Source organism: Lissotriton helveticus, chromosome 7 (assembly GCF_964261635.1).
Source record: "Lissotriton helveticus chromosome 7, aLisHel1.1, whole genome shotgun sequence".
NCBI classification, from domain to species: Eukaryota; Metazoa; Chordata; class Amphibia; order Caudata; family Salamandridae; genus Lissotriton; species Lissotriton helveticus.
In genome coordinates this window covers 528,707,055-528,721,121 of record NC_136068.1, presented here as the reverse complement: position 1 = coordinate 528,721,121, position 14,067 = coordinate 528,707,055, and the positions used below count along the sequence as shown (strand labels likewise).

The 14,067-nt window shown below is 44.8% G+C and overlaps 1 long non-coding RNA gene across 2 annotated transcripts in view; it reads right to left on the bottom strand.

Moving 5' to 3' along the window:
• The window catches only part of LOC144768714 (uncharacterized), a 242,652-nt gene extending 229,563 nt beyond the window's left edge, over positions 1 to 13,089 (bottom strand). For both annotated transcript variants that reach the window (XR_013598614.1, XR_013598615.1), the window contains exons 1-3: positions 13,043 to 13,089; positions 12,619 to 12,684; positions 12,347 to 12,400 (exon numbers count right to left, since the gene is read on the bottom strand). This is a non-coding gene — a long non-coding RNA (uncharacterized LOC144768714). The remainder of the gene's footprint in view (positions 1 to 12,346; positions 12,401 to 12,618; positions 12,685 to 13,042) is intronic.
• Between the last annotated feature and the right edge of the window lie 978 nt (positions 13,090 to 14,067).

The window sequence follows — 14,067 nt, the reverse complement described above, 5'->3', positions numbered from 1 at the left end:
AAATCCTGAAGAAGGTCCCTAGTCAATTTCCGGGCATCTTTATGTTTTTTTGCAACAAAGCCAATTATGAAGGCTCTTGCTGAGGCTTTAAAAGCGTCCCATAAAGTGGAGAGGGGCACGGATGGGGTTTGATTGATCTCAAAGAATTAATCAAAAAAGGTAGTAAAAGAGGCAGTGAACTTTGGATCTGAGAGAAGAGCATTATTAAAACGCCATCTTCTAGGACCTGTAACTTTGGGTAGAATATCTATACTTATTGAGACAGGGGCGTGATTTGACAATAAAATGGGGCCAATCTCTGCATTAGTAAGTGTTTGCGCAACATTGTGAGAGACGAATATATAAACAATCCTTGATTGAGAATGGTGGGATGGAGAATAAAAAGTAATTTCTCTAATGGTCGGATTGCAGAGACGCCAAGTGTCAAGAAGTTTGTGCTGTGTAATAACTTGAAGAAAAGACTTATGAGGTTTGTTAGGGACATGAGTGACTTTAGAGTTCCTGTCAAGGAATGGATCAAAGGTATGATTACAATCACCTGCTAGGATAAAGTTATCATCTATGGAGTGAGTGATTTGCTTGGCTAATGTGGGCCAAAAGGAAGGTGCACCACAAGTAGGGGCATAAACATTCAGAAGAGAGACTGGAACACCCTTTAAAGACAGCTTAACCTTTAACCATCTACCATTAGTGTCTGAGTCTTGAGATAAAAGTGAATATGAGAGGGATTTGCGACACAATATCATTACTCCATTATGTTTGCCATCACCTGGGGAGTAAAAAACATCACCTACCCAAAATCTCTTCAGTGGTAATGATTCAGTATCTGGAAGGTGAGTTTCTTGCAGGAATGCAATATCAACATCTAATTTGGCAAGGTTAGATAGGACTCTTTGCCTCTTAATAGGGGATTTCAGACCCCTAATGCTCTAAGTCATACATTTCAAAGACTTAAGTCAATAGCGACAATGTGATCTAAAAATATGAAATAAAAACCCAATTCATTATAACAATCATGAAGGAAGAAAGTTTCGAAAAAAAGAGAAGTAATAATTAGATCAGTGTCATATTGAGGACGAATATTTAGGCCAGGTAAAATAGCATAGTAGAAGAGACCATAGAAAAGTAAGAAGTGAGCGACACCCAAAGAGAGAATAAGAAAAGTATTGAGGGAGGGGAATAGGACAACAATTAGGAACAGAAATAGGATAGAAATACATAAACATAACATACCTACAAGAGGAAAAGTGAAGGAAATACGATTAGGAGAACACAAGGAGGAGGGTGGTACCAGATGTAATAGGCGACACAACCAGGGTCTGGCAAATGGAGAACCAGGAGGACGCCACGAAACAGGGGTATAAGATCGGTGGAGACAAAACAAAGCAATGAAAGTTAGGAAGAGTTGCTGGAAAGGACGTTAACAGGACTAACTAACAATAACAATGAACATGTGTGCAAAAAATTATCAACATAATGATACCAATAAATGCTACAAATATTGGAAAAACTGGATGTAATGATTCATGAAATACCAAACATTATGAAAGAAGGACAAAGCCTGAAAAAGCCCAAAGGGAAGTAAAAGCAGTCTCAGGTAATAAATGAAGAAATAGGACCCAAATAATCCATATCAGTTGTCTTGTAGGAGTTTATGAAGCTTTGTAAGAGCGGAGGATCTTCATACGTTGTCTTCTTGTTATTATGAGTAACATTGACGAGGCAGGGATGAAAAAGGCCGTATCGAGCCCCTATTGCACGAAAGTCAGCTCTCATGTTTAGAAAAGCCTTACGTCTGTTACCTGTTGCCTTGGCATAGTCCTGCACAAAGAACATAGATGAACCTGACCATCAGCGGCGGTGCGTCTATTGGGGGCGCCAGGGTGTTGCCCCACTAACCTTGGCCCATCTTCCAGAAAATACAATAACATAACATTCATCAATAATGAAAAATACATTAACTCGCGTCCCGAGTCGCGGCTGCAGCTCACTGACGATGCACGCCTGAGGCAATCGGACGCTAAGGGGGTGGGACTCGGGTGGGGCTGGTGTTTAACTGAGTGACAGCCTGCAGGCCAGGGTAGCATAGCGCAGCAGCAAATAGTGCGCAAGTTAAAGTTTGGACGGATCATTTTTACGATCAGCCCAGACATGCGCACTACTAGCTTTCTCTTAGGAGACCGAGGGTTGCTTCATGCAGCAACCCCCGGTCTTCTATGGGCAGGGAGTATCCCAAAGCCAATCCTGGTGCTGCTAATGCAGTGTCTGGATTGGCTGAGTCTCCAGACACTGCGCAGGACTGGGCTATTCATGTCACTGTTCCAGAACTTAGAGGCGCCAACATAGGACCCTGGACCGGTCAGGTAGATTTGTATGTTTTTTTTTAAACTTCCCCCACCCCGTGCGTCAACCCCCCCACCCGTATTGCGAGCGCGACTAAGTGGGTGCTGAAGATAGGACTGGGGTGCATGGGAGGGCAGTGTGCGGATCGGAGTACCGGGATATATATTGCTTTCAGTATTTCAAACATTTGGGTACTGGAGGATAGAACTGAAGTTCATGGGGGGCGGGGAGGTGTGTGGATCTCAGTGCTGACACTGCATGACGGGCGGGAGGTGCACATATCTTGGTCTCACTCTCTGCACTGAAACATAACACAGAATAGTTCTGAGAGCCGTTTTTTGCATCTTCTCTTTCGTTCTTTGTGACTGCTGCTTGTAAACTGTATACCTCTATTTAAATGGATCTTTCTGTGAGGCCGTGAGTGTGAGAGGGAACGATATTTTATGAAAGTACATGTGAGAAGTTTGTATCTCAGTCGTGATGCACTTGGAATAAGTCTGCGTTTGGCGCTTTTGAGCCATGTTGTGCATGAGTTTTTGCATCTGACTCCTGCTTGGATTTTACCTGTTGGCGTATATTTGCGGGGTCGCTGCATACCCTCCTGCTGTTGGGTCATAAGGAGGGGGACTGCCGCCATTCCTCCCTCCGCTCACACCCGCTCCATCTACGCCACCTGACCAGAGGGGGACTACTAGTCCCAGAGTTCCCGGTGGCGCTTGAGAAGCGCGCCATCACCTAAAGCACTAAAGAAGCCTGGATCAGACACGAAGTGTCTGAAAAACTTCCGGCCTATCTCCCAGCTGCCTTTCTTGGCTAAGGTGATTGAGCAGCATGTGTTAACATCACTCTCGGGCCATCTAGAGAGTAACAACCTGCTGGAGACCAATCAGGCAGGGTTCCGTGCTAATCATAGCACGGAACTTGTTATGTTGTCCATCCTGGATGAGCTGAGAATTCGGGCTGATGTAAAAACACCGAGCGCCCTGATACTACTGGATCTCTCCGCGGCTTTTGATACCGTGTGTCATGAACAACTTTTGTCGCGGTTGAGATCCTTTGGTGTCAGGGGTACAGCACATGCTTGGCTCACATCATTTTTACAGGGCAGGATGCAAAGAGTACAGTTGGGAGATTTACTTTCCACCTCTGCTCCGATCACCTGTGGGGTTCCACAGGGATCTGCCCTGTCACCCCTACTTTTTAATATCTACCTGCAGCCATTAATCGCTCTCCTGAACAAGATGGATTAACTGGTGTATAATTACGCCGACGATACTCAAATAATCGTTCGGCTGGACGATGGTTTGGGAGCGTCTACCAGGTTGCAGGATATACTAAAGGCTACGGTCAACTGGATGTCCGAGAACCATCTAAAAGTCAACCCGGACAAGACGGAAGTGTTGCCCATTTCCATCTCGGGCAACCCCTGGAGCGAGACATTTTGGCCTGTGGAGTTGGGTGTGCCACCGAAACCGGCGTCCGCAGTTAAAAGTTTAGGCCTTTACGTGGATGACAAACTATCCATGAACAAACAAGTCACCTCGGTAGTGGGCACCTGCATTGGCCTGCTACGACAATTAAGGAAGATCTCTGCCTTACTTTCTTTTTCCACTTTGAGGCACGTGGTCTCAGCCACAATTTTGGCTAGGCTGGACTACGGGAACTCCTTATACATAGGCCTACCCCAGCGGCTGCTGGACAAATTACAGGGGGTTATGAACGATGCAGCCAGGTTGATCTATAAAAAACCCAGATCTGCCCGTTCTTCCCCCCTGATGCAGGAGTTACACTGGCTCCCGATCCGCCAGAGGGTCGTCTTCAAAGGAATGTGCATCGTACACAAGGCGTGGTATGGCAAAGCTCCAAGTTATGTGAAATCCCGTCTATTCCCTTACATACCTGGAAGGACTTTGCGCTCGTCGGATGCTACCCTTCTGTCCCAATCCCGCTTTAAACTGACCACGGTGGGGGGTCGTGCTTTTTCTAACACCCTCCCAGCCCTGTGGAACAAATTGGCTCCAGAGCTTAGGAAGGAAAGTAATCTACTATCCTTTAGGAGAAAATTAAAAACTGTACTCTTTAAACAAGCATGGAGCAGTTCCTAGGTGCAGAAATGGGATCAAGTGAATGCTATACCTCATCATGTAAATCTGGACAAACAGCGCTTAGAGACCCCGGTGGTTATAACGCGCTATATAAGTTAAATAAATAAATAAATAAATAAAGCGCCAGGAGGCGTTTAAAAGACCCGCGGACTCCCGCAGCGTGGGACGCTTTCACATCTGACTCCTGCTTGGATTTTACCTGTTGGCGAATATTTGCTGGGTTGCTGCATACCCTCCTGCTGTTGGGTCATAAGGAGGGGGACTGGCGCCATTCCTGCCGCCGCTCACACCCGCTCCATCTACGCCGCCTGACCAGAGGGGGACTACTAGTCCCAGAGTTCCCGGTGGCGCTTGAGAAGCGCGTCACACCTAAAGCGCCAGGAGGCGTTTAAAAAACCCGCGGACTCCCGCAGCGCAGGACACTTTCGCATCTGACTCCTGCTTGGCGTATATATTTGCTGGGTCGCTGCATACCCTCCTGCTGTTGGGTCATAAGGAGGGGGGCTGCCGCCATTCCTGCCGCCGCTCACACCCGCTACATCTACGCTGCTTGACCAGAGGGGGACTACTAGTCCCAGAGTTCCCGGTGGCGCTTGAGAAGCGCTTCATCACCTAAAGCGCCAGGAGGCGTTTAAAAGACCCGCGGACTCCCGCAGCGCGGGACACGCGCGTGCGTTCCCGGGGAAGCCCGGGCCAAGCGCAGGCCCGTTCCGCGCCCGTCAGCGACCGACAAGGCTGGGCTGGGCCAGTTCTCTAACTCCTCAATCACGGACTGGGACTCAAGTGTTCTTAAGTAAGCTGCAGATATTTACACTTGTTTGTGATACTGGGAAGTGAAGTTCTATCTTCTATCATGAGCAAAACCACACGTAAGGGGGTACTGGGGCAGGGATTGGAAGCGTGGGGACTTTAGATACCTTTTTTCAACGGGTTGAATCAGCGATAATAAAGGAGATAGAGCTCACAGAGAGGAGGCTCTATTTGGACCCACTTAATTTGCATGTTAACCCGGTATCTGCGCCGGAGTCAATTGCAGCTAAACAAGCTTGCCCCTAACCCTGCATGTGATAATATCCTCTCCCCAGCAGGGTTCCATGCAGCCCACACAGATGGTTAATACCGCAAGTTCTTCCCCACCCACTTCTCCTCCCTTCACACGCACTAGGCAGTCAAGGGCTCTATTAGCTACCAGAGGAAGAGAACCGCCTGGGAAAAGGAAAGCACGCAGTGCTCCCAAAGGTAGCCATCAGAATCCAAAACAGGCAAGGCATAAAAATCCTGCTCATGGGTTGGGGGCTCAAACAGAAATAGTAGCAGATCAAGGAAATAACTCAAGGGTTAATGGAGGGAACAAGATCTTGGGACCCAAAGTAGGTCATAGTTCTTCAAGTGATAATCATGAAATTATAAAGCTGCTGGAGGAAAAACTTCTGGGGCTTAATAATCCAGTCATGGCGAAAATTGAATCAATTGACTTAAAACTAATTAATCTAGAAAAGCATCTACTCAAAGAGCATCCCATCATTACCAGGACCCAACCCATTGATATAGAAACCATTGATGCTGACATAACCCCCATTACTAGTCTGAGGTGCCCCTTACCTGCTCCTACGGCCAATTTACCGGCCCTCCGAATACGCAATGACCTTAGAGCGAGGTCGGGGCCTCAGGGTGCCACAGTGAGATTACAGGTAGTTGGAAATAGTACGACTAAGGACGTGTTCCTTCATCTCCCTCCGGAGGCATGTCCCTATTCCATCATTTTGGCAAATGTTCCGAAAATCCAAAATGGTGAGGAGGAGCATTGGTCCTCTCTAAGAAACAAGGCACTTCATTTCCTGAACAGGAAATCAGTGCTTGGGGATCGTCTCTTCAAGGAGTTTAAAATGGTGAGAAGGGTTGCTTGGGTAGGACAATCACGGAAGGGCATGGTAGGTGATTGTGTAGTCTTACGTTTTAGGACTCCGGAAATGGTGGCAGGCAGGGACTTTTAGAATCCGTACAGATGGTATTAATGTATTACCCTTGGGTTTCTTTTATCAAGCATGCAGCCCTTTTGGGAATAACATAGGATTACATTACCCAACTCAGGAAGGTCCCCCTAACAGCTCTATTTCATTGAACAACAGATTTGAGGTCTCAAGTACGCTGGATGCTAATGACTGACTGCCATGTAGACTTGATACGAATTTAACAGTGACAGGCCTAGCACAAGTATGTAGAGAACCAATAGTCCTAGGACCAAGCACTAATATAGTGATAACCACAGCCCCGTTAAAGGATATATCACTGGTTAGAGCTGATACCAATAGCTTGACCCAAGAATTTTCCGAAATACAGCAAATTGTTCCTAACAGGGGACCGGGTGATAGTGGGCATCAGGGACACCCTATTACGACACTGGTCCTAGCATAACAGCCTTGGTCTCATGGAACATTGCTGGGCTAAGAAGTAAGGTGACTTCCCAAGACTGGCTGTCTTTTATAGACAGTAATGATCTAGTACTATTCCAGGAAACATGGTTGGTGGCACCAGAGTATAGACTGAGTTATCTAAATTTCTTTAAACCAGCAATTCCCAGTATGCGGGGGAGACCTAAGGGGTGTATAACTACATGGGTAAGGCAGGATAGTAGCTATATAGCTAAGCAATTGGACTCCAAAAGTAACACTATTTTATTGATACAAATCAAGTGCCCTGAGTCCAAGGTTCTTTACATTTTTAACAGTTATGCAAGGGGTCTGTGCGGGGGCGAATCTTTGGATACTATTGTTCAGTTAGAAGTACTCCTTGCTTTTTATAATGGAAAAGGTAACATTCCAGTCACTGGAGACTTCAATTGTTGTTTTGAACCCCTCGACAGCAACGATATAGACCTTACCATGGAAGATCTCTCATGGAATATCCCTCAGTTGTCCCTATCGCGTATTAAATGGTGGACCGAGGTCGCACTCCAACTCAAAATGTTATGCATTGAGCAAGGGTTACGGGCTGTAAATGGCAGAACTGCTTCGGATAAATTGGGGGCTCCACTGTTTAATAATGGTCTATGTAAGAGCTGCATTGATTATATCCTCACCAATAAGGATAATTGGCCCTCTATTAAGGATATGTCGGTAGTTGAAAGAGTAGAAAGTGATCATGACCCACTATTCTAATCCTTTCAGTTGTTTAAATCAAATCACCAAGAGGTACCTTTGGATGGTGCGGACATTTTCCTTTCAAACGATACAAAGAGAATTAAATGGGCGAAATGTCTATTGAAAGAGGATAACATAGTGGCAATGAGGGAACTTACAATACAGGCAACAATTGAGCTCCAGAAATGCAATACACAGGAGGATGTGATAGCTAGTGTCATTCCTATCCACACTAAACTTTCTAACCAACTTAGGGAATATTTTTCTAAAAAGGCATCTAACACACAGAAGAGGCCTGTAAATAGGGAAGAACAATGGTATGGGAAATCATGTAGGGCTGCGTATAAAACCTTAGCAGAGGCAGTAACAATGAAAGACAGGGACGGAATTAAGTATGCTCGTGCTCTGTATAAGAAAGCCCAATATGATGCTAAACGGGCCTGGGATGAGGAGTATTGGAGGGAGCTGTATTGTGCCAGCAAAGAACGGACTATGGGCACTTTCTGGGATTTAGTTAAATGGGGACAGGGGATTCAAAGGGGCGAACCCAGTAACCATGTCCCGCCCAATCTCTGGGTTTCTCATTTTGCGACACAGTTTGCCCTTCCGGATACTGATAGTGTGACGAATGGAGAACCTGTCTTTACAATAAATTACATTACCCCGTTACATTTTGATAGAACCGAGGTTGAAGGAATACTGAAAGTAATCCCAAAGGGAAGAGCTCCCGGCCTCGATCAAGTACCAGCTGATCTATTTATGCATGATAAGGAGGTATGGGCACCGTGCATCCAATCCCTAGTAAATGGCATCGCCAAAGGTTCACCCATACCTGATACCTGGAGAGGCGCTGAAATCATTCCAATCTTTAAAAAGGGGGAGCACGCGGACCCAGGAAATTATAGGCCAATTAGCCTTATAGATTGTATACAGAAGGTGATAGCCAGGCTTGTTCTGCAGAGAATCCAAGGGTGGATTGAGGAGGAAGATATACTCTCACCTCTCCAAGCAGGGTTCCGCAGTCATACAAGCACAATAGATCACGTTTTTAGATTTGCTTTAATATGCTGGTGTGTGGTATTATTGGGGGGAGGCTCGCTCTATGCGGCATTCGTTGATCCTAAGTCAGCATTTGACTTGGTGCCGCGGGCTAAAATGTGGAATGGTTTTGCAGGTCAGGGCATGCCACTAGATATACTGGCCCTCCTAATGAAACTACACGAGGACAATTTTGCCCAAGTTCGTTGGAATCAACATGGGCGGGTAACAGACAAATTTCCGATCTCCAGGGGAGAACGCCAAGGATGCGTATTGGCCCCGACTCTCTTTTCACTGTACATAAACAGGGTGATTCAGTATTTTGAGAACCATCCAACTGATGCCCCTAAGTTGGATGGTAAACTGATCCCTCTGCTGATGTTTGCAGATGACACCTTATTAATTTCTAAAACACAGCAAGGCCTTCAGAAGGCTATTGACCAATTTGAGGTATTCTGCAAGGATTATGGACTTTCCATTAACGTGAGCAAGACCAAGTTTATGGTCTTACAAAAGTCCACACATGTAAAAGGGAGGGTGGTCATGAATGGAGCACGGCTGGAACAGACTCAGGTCTTTTCTTATCTGGGCATAACCCTGGGATCGAAATTAGACTGGAAACACCATACTAACCAGCTGGTTATGAAGCATGCCCAACTAGCAGGTGCCCTAATAAAAGAGCTTTTTCTCTCCCATACACATCCAATTGCCCCAGCACTAAAAATCGATGATGCTAAGGTTAGTGCCGCGGTCCTGTATGGGGCCGAACTATGGGGGTATAGTAATCTTGCCACATTGACCAGTGCCCAAAATATGTTTCTGAGGGGTATAACGGACCTTCCAGTATCCACCCCCTTAGTTTGACTTTTCTATGACTTGGGATGCCAACGTCTGGAGGACCTGGCTTGGTACAGACCAGTGGCATACTGGAGGAGACTGTGGGTTATCCCTGAGCTCTCCCAGTATGCCCGGCATTCCTTGAAGTCAGGGATGTAGATAGGGCACACAAAATCTCATGGATGAGGGAGGCAAGGGCAACATACATTGCCATGGGTTTGGGTTTTTTATTGAAAGACCCTATAGCTAACTCTTTCCCGCCTAGGAAAGTATTCAGAGAATTATACTGGAGCATGGTTTCATTGAGAAGGTTTAGGAACTGTACTAGCCCCTCACTTACAGCTGATTTTTTGGAACTAAAACACTCAACTGCTCTGGAGGGCTATTGGGACTTCATTATGGTTCCTGGTGATAGGAAGAGGTACCACCAATTTAGGGTTGGGACGCTTCCCGTAAATTCCTTTATTTCCAAATGGAACACTAATCAAAACCCCGGCTGTCCCTTTTGCCCCACACAACGGGAAAATATTACCCACATTCTCTTTATCTGCCCAGAATATAAACCTCCAAGGCAGATGTGGTTAAAGCCTATCTGCCTGCAGATGGGTCTTACCACTGGTTGTGAGGCTCTAAGAATTCTTAAAACTAACTGCTCTGAGCCCGTGGCCATAGCTGTTGCCAAATTTTTACATTGGATGTGGACAATCCGAGCACGCAAATTAAGTCTTCATTGATTTTCTGATCTTATTGTTAAAAATCCCATCTGGGATACAAACTGTATATGGACTATGTGTCTTTTTTCAAATCTTTTTAATCCCTAAGTAAAAATGTATTAAAGATGTTTTAAAAAAGATACACAAAATGTATTTAAAAATGTTATTTTTTTAATTGGATGGACTAACATAATTGCCATACCCCCCCCCCCCCCCCCCCCCCCCCCGATACTTTCATGTGTAATACTATTGGACTAAAGAAATGTTATGCTTTTGATTTCCATATTTTACGATATTAATATTGAAATAAAGACTTTATGAATGAATGAGTTATGCGTTTCAGTGACGCTTGTAAACGGTACCTAAGGCGCTATGAGGTATGGAGAAGTCGAAGTACACCTGCATAGAGAGAGAAAGGGTGGGTGGAGGGGGAATCGGGAGGAGGGATTCTCTAAGTCGTTGTGGTTCGGCTGGGGGAGGCAGCCACGGGGTTGGAGGAGGCCAGAAGAGGCTGGAACAGGTGACTGTTCCTACTCCTCTCAGGCTGACAGCTATAGCAAAGGTATTGGCGGGGTTTCCACCTGCCGCCCTCTGCTGTTTCCAGACAGCTGCAGTTTATCCGCGAAACCGGAGAACACAGCCTGTGTCCCGAGCAGTGGAGTGTGAAAAGTAAAGCCAAGACGTACACAAATGTAGTAAAATGTATTTAGAGGGGAGGCGCAGACATCTGCAGTTGAAGATCACCGACCTGCATTCATATTGTATCCATATTATAAGCTTTCAAGCTATCACCAAGGAAAGCATATACAGGGAAGAACATGTTTACTATGTTCACTCTCCTGAAAATCCTTGGAGATACGTTGATAGTCAATACTCTGATACGTTATTAATACAGGTCGGTAATAAATGCATTATATATTGGTTTAAACGCCAACATCTCTGGTGCAGTGAGGAGCTAAAAGTAGAACACAGCTGACGGGTTCTAACGTGTTAGCTCTATCCATTCATTCAGCATTGGCCTGGTTACTACATTACACTACTTTTCCTTTTCCCTCCTAGCCTGTCATCTTTAGATAGAGTAGGACAACAAAGGGGCGAAGAGGGAATAAAATACAAATGTGGTCCATATATCAACGCATTTATCATGCCCAGTGACTTCGAGTCCTGCTCATGTATAATTATTTGTACATCTCTTGAACTTTACAGCTCTCTGTCTTGAATCTGTTCCCAACAATCACTCAACTGATGGTAAAAGTGTTCTCTGTTAGCTTTTTTGTGGAAAGTGATAACAATAGCACCACATGGATCAATAGCTAATTCTGAGGAGGTGAAAGGTAACATTTTCAAAATGCTTTCCAAGAGATGTGCTCATAAAAAAACGTATTATCTTCTCATCAGACTCTCCGCTGGGAGAGAGGGGGGCTGGGGAGGGATCTGAGCAGAAAGATTGCTTTTATTGCTGATCTCGTCAGAGTACTTGTCTCTAGCATGAGGGAGTAAAGACTGAAATTAGCATTTGTACAATATTTTGCTGCAAAATGTGTGTGAGATTAGTATCATCTGTGAAACATATGGGGCCTAAAACTTGTTTGTGCACAAAGGGCATTCGTGTCAGGAAGGTCAACAGGGCCATAAACACATGGGATACGATTCTCAGACAGTCACCCTTCACACGACCCTCATGGTGGTCAGGAAAGGATGCCCATCAGTCACCACACGAAACCGCCCTTCATCATTTGGGTTTCTTTTAAGACCACCACGAAGGGTACCACTCGTCTCGCACGACGAGGGCCCAGATGTTAGAACAAGTCTGTGCTCATTCAGTCAGATCTTATGGGGTCTTGTAACTCATAGTGAGGATGTAAAAGTAACCGGGACTGATCTTGCAGTGCAAAAAAGTGTGTGAGAAAAAGAGAAAAAAGTGTATTTAAAATTGGATTAGTGGGCACTAATAACTTTATTCTGTTGTTACCCACTATGCCAATATTAAAAAGTAGTCAGAGACGATCAAGACATTACAAATTGTCTAGATGTATATTGGGGTCGACATGTTTCAGCAAATCTGGCATGGTATGCCTTTGCTTTCTTCAGGACCAATCTCTATTTATAGCTACTGCAACCTAGTGAAAAAGAAAATGTGCTAACAAACCATACATGATACAAAGATCACCTGAGTCTACTAGGTGTCCTTATCATTTTCCACCTTCCCACTTCAGACGAATTTCTGAGGAAAGTGAAAGAAAGAAAAAGGGATTTTAGAATGAATCCACTGTCAATAGTTATTGCATTTACGTCATAGCATTAGTCTATAAGGTGCTAATATAGGCATCCTTGCATTCAGTACTTAGGTAACGTCTAATGTTGTTACCCTGTATAGTTCAGTACTAATTTCTCCACATATACTCGAAATAACAGATGAATAAGGGAGATAAAACACATTACCCAATTTGGGAGGTGTATGAACCTCACCCCACCTGGCCACGGCTCAGGGATAGGGGAAGCACCGCTCTAAGGAGAAAAGAGGCACACATATGAGGATTGATGCCGCTCCTTTGTTCATCTAAAGAGCAAATTACTAGCGCCACCCTTAGAACCGTCTCGATAAAGGCAATGAACTGAAATAATAACAGTAACGACTAATGGTACTGCCCAAAGTTTGACAAATGGGATCGTTACCATGTCGTACTTAGAAAGGCAAATAGATTAACTTAAACGTGACCCGCCCTGCAGCCTCACAGAGCGTGTACCAGACATAGACTTATTCAAATAAGCCTTGTATTTAAAGACACATCAGATGATGACGAAATGCTGCGTTTTTAAGAAGCAAATAACCCCAAAGTATTGCGCTGGCCACGGAACATCCTACCTCTCCGTCGGTCCTCCAAGGCTCAGCATCTGAGCCGATCGGGGAGGTACCCGGAAATGCATGGTGTCTGTATATGAAGCCACGCCTGATTGGTCAGACGTCTGATCACGTGACGCTTCAGGTTCTTTAACATGGCGTAGACAACAGCCAAACAGGACCCGAGAAAAACGGCACCAAGTTCAAGCCTGCACTACGTTTTTTCTCTCAATAGTGCTTTATACATAGCATTCGAAAACGCAGGGTTGTTCTGAATTTGCAACATGAAGAGACTTTAACACGAAGGAACCTTAATGGCTGTGTCTCACCTTATCGCTCGATTTAAATGACAGCCTAATGTCAAAACCATTATGACATAGATGCCCTTTATTCCCAAAAGCAAGTATGTCGCAAAATTCACTCCTGGGAAATAGATGTAATATCCCAGGAAAATTGTTCTATTGAAACGATTATTCTATGGACAAGATACTTCCATAGAAAAGGGCTGGGCAGAAAACTACACCCAAGATGCTAATAGAAATACAGACACTGTTGATAAATATATATATACAATGTTGGTATAGAGACATTGTTGGTACATATGTGGACTCACAGGATGATAATGATGGAAGATACACAAAATCTTAATTTGAAATTGTAAGATTCATGAAGTTTATGAGATTCATGAAGTTTATAAGATAGCCCAGGGTATATCGTCGTTCAGGCCAACACGGTTTGTGCCCATCTTGAACACCCACTTCTGCTCTTTAAGAAGGAGAAATTTGGACACATCAGTAATGTGTGCAGGGATGTAAGGTTGTTCAATTACTGTCCATTGGAACGCAGTGGATGGATGGCGCGCTTCCAGGAAGCCCATAAATTGCACTCAGAACACTCCTTTCTGAATAAGTATGCACAGATACAGCACCATGAAACAAAAATGACTTCAGCGGATGCACATCCTTGAAAAAGAGAGTTAATTCAGCCCCAGATGGATGAGACTGCTGTGTGTAAACAAAAAGGTACATTTGTTCATTTGAGCAATAAAT